Here is a 7,958-nt window from a genome sequence, read left to right as displayed (position 1 = left end):
GGATCTAGCCCACCTCAGAATTCCGTGGGATTACAAAGCATTTTGGGGTAGTGGAGCAAGGGCTTATGATGATTGAAGTCCAGAGTTCAAATCTCAATTTTACAAAAACCACTATCCACATTCAGAGGAAACACTGTAGGAGTAAAAACAGCGAAGAAAAACAACTGCTTGAATACATGGATCAAAGAGATATGGTTGGGGATGTAGACTCTAAATGAACATCCTAGTGTAAACAACAACATGGAAATAGGTTCTGATCAAGGACAGAAGTAATATCCAATGAAATAGCACCTTGGCTGCAGGAAGAGTGGGAGGAAGAGAGGGAGGGAAATAATGTAATTATTGTAACCAAGGAATAATGTTCTAAATTGACTAAACTAATTCAAATGGAAAAAAAAAAATAAGTCTCATCCCTCCAACTTTCTTCCTGTAAGACTTTGGACAATTACTTCTCCTGTTTGGATTTCAGTTTCATTACCTGTGAAACAAAGATAATGGCCTAGATGATGATTCTTGTACCTTTCTTCCACTTCTAAATCTAGAATCCAACTTAGGTAGATAAATTCAATGAAATTTGGGAGAGGTGGAAATCACCAATAACTCAATAGTAGGCAAGTTTTCTCAAAAGGCCTACAGTCCATCACTTCTACACTGAATCATTCTGATTCATCGTATTGATCAGAGCTCTTTAATCATTCAAAGCAGTTTTCATTCATAATGTCATGGCTATTGTAGATGTTGTCTTGGAGTCACCATGCTTCATTCAGTTTGCACACATTTTCCAGTTTCTTTATCCATTCCTTCCCTGCTACCTCTAAAGAGACACCCGAGTCTCTGCCTCCTCTTCTCAAGGGTCAGTTATAATGGTCTACTTGCTATTCCTCATACTTGATGATCTACCAGCATATATACTTCTTCTCCAGGTCTGAAATATTCTCCCTCCTTACCCCTACCTCTCAGAATCTGGTTTCCTTTGAATCTCAGATGAAGTTGTACTTTCTGTAGAATACTTTCCCAGTTTCTGGATGCTAGTGTTTTCTCCTCACAACCAAAAATGCTTTATTGAGAAAATAAAGGTTATTCATCCTGAACTCCCTCTTTTCCCTTTCTCAGCATCTCATAACTTCACCACCCATTCCATTTTCTTTTATTTCAGTCTCAGATGAAGAGGTGAACCTTCTCTTCTTCAAGATCAATCTGTTAATACCACCTTCTACAGCAAAATGTACCCACCATCTTTCTCCATTATCTCACTCTCCTGTTTTCTACTATTTACTTTATTGCTGCCTAAAAACACACCTAAGTTTCAATTCCTGTGTGGAACTAAGGTGAAGTGGAATTAACATTTGGAGGCCACAACAATTGAGTAGATTAAGGAGCTGGAAACTTAGAGGTCCATCCAAGTAAGCATATCTTTAGATTCATTTGGGCATCAATTTCATTTCCAAGGAGAGACATTGAAAACTAGACTGCAGGAACAAGAGTTTGACAAGCTACAATTCAGCCCTTAATCACATACCTACCTGGGCAAATACATTTTTTTATTGCCTAATTGTACAAATTGTGTTCCATTCAGGAGTCAGGAAGCTTACTGAAGTCATGAATCCCATTATCTTCTTTTATGCTCTACTACACAATTAATCATCTTCTAAGTTCCCTTTCAATGCAGGGACTCTTAGTTCCCACCCCAAGGAAAGGTAGAGGTAGAAGATAGAAGGGGGCATCCTTCCCCATACCCTCTAGATAAGGATTACTTAATTGAGAGACTGTAAACTTGTATTTTGAATATTTGGGTAATTATTTTAGTTTAACTGATTTCCTTTATATTTCTATGTATTTTATTTTAAGCATTTCAAAACATTCAAAGAAATCCAAAGGCTTTAACAGCTGGCCAAAGGGGACTATGACATCCAATGTCTAAAGAACCTCTGCTTTGGACCCATAAGCATTATCATCTGACATATCAATGAACCCTAAGGTTGGTTTGACCATCAGAGCTACTGCTACATCTTTTGGACCACCAGGATCTTCAATCCTATTCTGTCACTGAATCCTTTAGGGTGTTTTGACCTCTTCCTTTAGAATGTGAGCTCAATGATAAGGGGGACTTTCTACTTTCTTTGTTTCCCTGGTGATTAGTGTGGCATCAGGAAGAAGAGAGTAATCACTTAATAAATGTCTTTTCATTGATTCATGGAAGTAGAAGTAAATATTCCAAGTAGGCATTAACTGAATGAAAAGCTTAGTTGAATGAATGAAAGATAATGCATTTATTAAATGCTTGCTATATGCCAAACATGTACTAAGAGCACAAAAGAAAAAAAAAACAATCCCAGTCCTTAAGTGATATACTTTCTAACAGGGAAAGAAAACATATCTCAGAACAGAAGAATTTAATTTTGTTAATATTTCACTGTACGTTCCAGGAAAGTAAAATCATGTTGCTTAAATTTTTTTATTTTAATAACAAATCCCCACATATATTTTCTGAAGTTATATGATCTAAATTGTCTCCCTCCCTTCTTCCTTTTTGAGAGCTGCTGCTGCTGGTGCTGTAGATAATGATCCAGATGCAATCCAGATAATCAATCTGGATTATATAGATCACGTAACTTTTTAAAGAGCAGAGTCTGGCACAGTCATCTCCACATACATACCATTTCTTTTTAAATATTTACCTTTTTTGTCTTAGGATCAATTCTAAGAAAAAAGAGTGGGAGGACTTCTGGTTAAGATGGCGGCTTAGAAGCTGCGAAAGTTCAGACCTCAGAAACCCTTCCTTACCGATCACAAACTGAGTGCTCCTAGGACACCTAAATTCAAGCTGAACAACAGGACAGACCCGGGGAACCCTCCTCCCAGACCTGGATCAAAAGATATGTCCCCCCAAAAGCCAGAACCCTAGATCACTCAGATCTAAGGGGCAGGCAGAAGGAAGGTCCCAGCCCCCCCCCCCCAACCCAGAGTGCTGAGCCCATGACAGCAGCGGGGACCTCAGGGCCGGCAAAAAGGCCTCAGGGCTGGCTATTCTGAAGGACTCACCTTGAAAGCAACCTGAGCCAGTCTCCCAGGCGCCCAACACAGAAGGCAGGGAAACATAAAGAGAAGGGGGAAGCCTGTAGCCCCCTCGCTGGGTCCTTCCATCTGAGTTTCAAGGGAGGTTCCAGCTTTAGGCCTCCAGATGAACCCAATCCCATCATGAGCCCTCAGAGCTACTGAAAGGACAGAAACCTTATGGCCAGCAAAGGGGTTGCTCTAAAAAGCTTACCTTGAAAGTAACCTGGGCCAGTCTCCGGGCATTCAAAACAGACGGTAGAGGAGGAGGTTTTTGGGTTTTTTTTTTGTCTTTTTTGGTTCAGGGATCATCCGCCCACACCAGCTGAACTTAATCCCTTCAAGAACCCTCAGAACCCAGGGAGGCCAGGACCCCTCCCCACTTAGAGAGCAAGGTCTTTTGAAAGAACAGGGTGGGCAAAGGGGTTGCTCCAAAGGGCATTCCTTGAAAGCAACCTGGGTCAGTCTCTGGGCATTCAAAACAGATTGTGGAGAAGGAGATTTTTTGCTTCAGGGCTCATTTGGCCCAAACCAGCTGAATATAATCCCTGAATTTGAGCAAACAACCGAAAAAGAAGAAAGAAACTACAATAGACAGCTACTACTCAGCAAATGGAACAGAGGGGGAGAGAACAGCCAACAGTAAACCAGAAATCCCAGCAAATTGGATACAGGCTGTGGGAGAACTCAAAACACAACTAAGAGAGGCTGAAGACAATTGGGAAAAGAACTTAAAAATTAAGATAAGTCATCTGGAAAAAGAGGCACTTGAACTAAAATGAGAAAATAGTGTCTTGAAAGCCAAAATCAACCAGCTGGAAAAGGAGGCAAAGGAGATGAAAGACGAGGTAAAGAGGATGAAAGACGATCTTCAAAGTAAATCAGACCAGAAGGAAAAAGACCACCAAAAAGCCAGAGATGAAATCTAATCTTTAAGAAGCAGAATAAAACAACTAGAATCAAGTGATCTCACAAGGCAGCAGGACACTATAAAACAAAACAAAGAATGAAAAAATTGAGGAAAATGTGAAGCATCCCATTCACAAAATGGATGATTTAGAAAATCATTCAAGAAGAGACAATTTAAGAATAATTGGACTACCAGAAAACCACAACAAAAGAAAAAGCCTGGGCATAATACTAGAAGAAATTATCCAGGAAAACTGTCCCGAGATCCTAGAACAAGAGGGGAAAGTGGAGATTGAAAGAATCCACAGATCACCCCCTGTATTAAACCCCCAAATGACAACAACAAGAAATGTTATAGCCAAATTCAAAAACAATCAGATGAAAGAAAAGATATTACAAGCTGCCAAGAAGAAGCCATTTAGATACCATGGAAACACAGTGAGGCTAACACAGGATCTGGCTGCATCTACACTGAAGGACCAAAAGGCATGGAATAGGATATTCCGGAAAGCAAGGGAACTAGGTCTACAACCAAGAATAAAATACCCATCAAAACTGACTATATTTGAAAGTATGGTCATTCAACACAACAGAAGAGTTCCAAGCATTCATAAATAAAAGACCAGACCTGAACAGAAAATTAAATGTCCAACCACAGAACTCAAGAGAATCATCAAAAGGTAATTTAAAAAGAGAGGAAAAAAACAAACAAACAAAACAACAACAAAAAATTTTTAAGAGACTCAATAAGTTAAAATGATATGTATTCCTATAAGAAAAGACATCATTGGTAACTCTTAAAAACTGTTGCTATCAAAAAAAAAATACTGTTGCTATCACCTGAGCAGCTAAAAGAATTACACTCAGAGGGAACAGTGACAAACTGTATAGGATGAAAGGACAAGACATAAATAGGTATATAGATATATGCATGCATAAATACATATACATGTGTATGTGTGTGTATATATATATATATATATATATATATATACATGACTAGAGCTAAAAAAGAAAAGAGGTTATGACTAAAAGAAATGGGAAAAGAAACAAATGGGGGTAAAATTATATGTCACAAAGAAGCTCATGGCGGGAGGGGGGAGAACATCAATACACTGGAAGGGTAAAGAGGTTGGAGACAGGAAATATTCAACTCTTACATACTTTGAAACTGACCTAAAGAGGGAAGAACAATACAATCCATAGGGGAAGATAATAGATTTGCGCCCTATAGGGGAGTAGAAGGGTAAAAAATGGACTGGTGGGGAGGGAAGCAGTACAAAGGAGGGAAAGGGTGGGGGGGGAATTTTAAAAAGACTACAGGGGAAAATAAGGGAGGGAATAAGAAGGGAGGGGGTAGAAAGGGAAGTTAAGGGAGGAAACGGGGGGGGGGGCTGACTATAAACAAACATTGCTATAGAAGGAAATAGTGAAAGAAGAAAAGTCAGGACCAGGAGTAGAAATCAAAATTCTGGGAAATACACAGCTAGTAATCACAACTCTGAATGTGAATGGAATGAATTCACCCATAAAACGCAAGCGAATAGCAGAGTGGATTAGGATCCAAAACCCTACCATATGCTGTCTGCAAGAAACACACATGAGGAAGGTAGATACGCATAGGGTGAAAGTAAGAGGATGGAACCAAACCTATTGGGCATCAAATGATAAAAAGAAGGCAGGAGTAGCAATCATGATATCTGACAAAGCCAAAGTAAAAAATAAATCTAGTTAAAAGAGATAGGGAAGGTAATTACAACCTGATAAAAGGCAGTATAGACAACGAGGAAATGTCTGTACTCAATATGTATGCACCAAATGGCAGAGCATCCAAATTTTTAAAGGAGAAACTAGAGGAGCTCAAGGATGAAATAGATAGAAAAACTATACTAGTGGGAGATCTAAACCTTCCCCTATCCAAACTAGATAAATCAAATCTAAAAATAAATAAGAAAGAGGTGAGAGAAGCAAATGAAATCTTAGAAAAATTAGAGTTAGTAGACATATGGAGAAAAATAAATAGGGACAAAAAGGAATACACCTTCTTTTCAGCAGTACATGGTACATTCACAAAAATTGACCATGTACTAGGTCACAAAATCATTGCAAACAAGTGCAAAAGGGCAGAAATAATAAATGCAACCTTCTCAGACCACAGTGCAATAAAAATAATAATTAGTAAGGGTACATGGATAGATAAATCAAAAATTAATTGGAAATTAAACAATATGATTCTCCAAAACCAGCTAGTTAAAGAAAAAATCTTAGAAACAATTAATAACTTCATTGAATAAAATGACAATGGTGAGACATCCTTTCAAAACCTGTGGGATGCAGCCAAAGCAGTACTCAGGGGGAAATTTATATCCTTGAGTTCATATATAAACAAATTAAGAAGGGCAGAGGACAATGAATTGGACATGCAAATTAATAAAACTAGAAAGTGAACAAATTAAAAATCCTCAGATGAAGACTAAATTAGAGATCCTAAAAATCAAAGGAGAAAATAAAATTGAAAGTCAAAGAACTATTGATTTAATAAATAAGACGAGAAGCTGGTACTTTGAAAATACAAAGAAAATTGACAAAGTACTAGTCAGTCTAATTAAAAAAGGAAAGAAATAAACCAAATTCACAGTATCCAAGATGAAAAAGGAGACCTAACCTCTAATGAAGAGGAAATCAAGGCAATCATTAAAAACTACTATGCCCAATTATATGTCAAAAATATGGCAACATAAGTGATATGGATGAATACTTACAAAAATATAAATTGCCTAGACTAAAAGAAGAAGAAATAAATTACTTAAACAACCCCATATCAGAAAAAGAAATTGAACAAGCCATCAAAGAACTCCCTAAGAAAAAATCCCCAGGTCCATATGGATTCACAAATGAATTCTATCAAACATTCAAAGAACAGTTAACCCCAATACTATACAAACTATTTGACAGAATAAGCCAAGAAGGGGTTCTACCAAATTCTTTTTATGACACCAACATGGTACTGATCCCAAAGCGAGGCAGGTCAAAAACAGAGAAAGAAAACTATAGGCCAATCTCCCTAATGAATATACATGCAAAAATCTTAAATAGGATACTAGCAAAAAGACTCCAGCAAGTCATCACAAGCGTTATCCACTACGATCAGGTAGGATTCATACCAGGAATGCAAGGATGGTTCAATATTAGGAAAACCATCCACATAATTGACCATATAAACAAGCAAACCGACAAAAATCACATGATTATCTCAATAGATGCAGAAAAAGCCTTTGACAAAATACTACACCCATTCCTATTGAAAACACTAGAAAGTATAGGAATAGAAGTGTCGTTCCTAAAAATAATAAACAGTATATACCTAAAACTATCAGCAAACATCATCTGCAATGGGGAAAAACTCAAAACCTTCCCAATAAGATCAGGAGTCAAACAAGGATGCCCATTATCACCTTTATTATTTAATATTGTACTAGAAACACTAGCAGTAGCAATTAGAGAAGAAAAAGAAATTGAAGATATTAAAATTGGCAATGAGGAGACCAAGCTGTCACTCTTTGCAGATGATATGATGATTTACTTAAAGAATCCCAGGGAATCAACCAAAAAGCTAATCGAAATAATCAACAACTTTAGCAAAGTTGCAGGATACAAAATAAACCCACATAAGTCATCAGCATTTCTATGTATCTCCAACTATGTATCTCCGACCAGTTCAGCAGCAAGAATTAGAAAGAGAAATTCTATTTAAAGTCACCTGAGACAATATAAAATACTTAGGAATCTATCTGCCGAGACCAACACAGGAACTATATGAACACAACTACAAAACACTCTCCACACAATTAAAACTAGATCTAAACAATTGGAAAAAGATTCATTGCTCATGGGTGGGATGAGCTAACATAATAAAAATGACCATCCTACCCAAACTTATCTATCTATTTAGTGCCATAACCATTGAACTTCCAAAAAACTATTTTACTGAATTA

Source organism: Monodelphis domestica, chromosome 1 (genome assembly GCF_027887165.1).
Source record: "Monodelphis domestica isolate mMonDom1 chromosome 1, mMonDom1.pri, whole genome shotgun sequence".
NCBI classification, from domain to species: Eukaryota; Metazoa; Chordata; class Mammalia; order Didelphimorphia; family Didelphidae; genus Monodelphis; species Monodelphis domestica.
The sequence above is the reverse complement of the archived record's forward strand: the minus strand, read 5'-3'. Positions refer to the sequence as shown.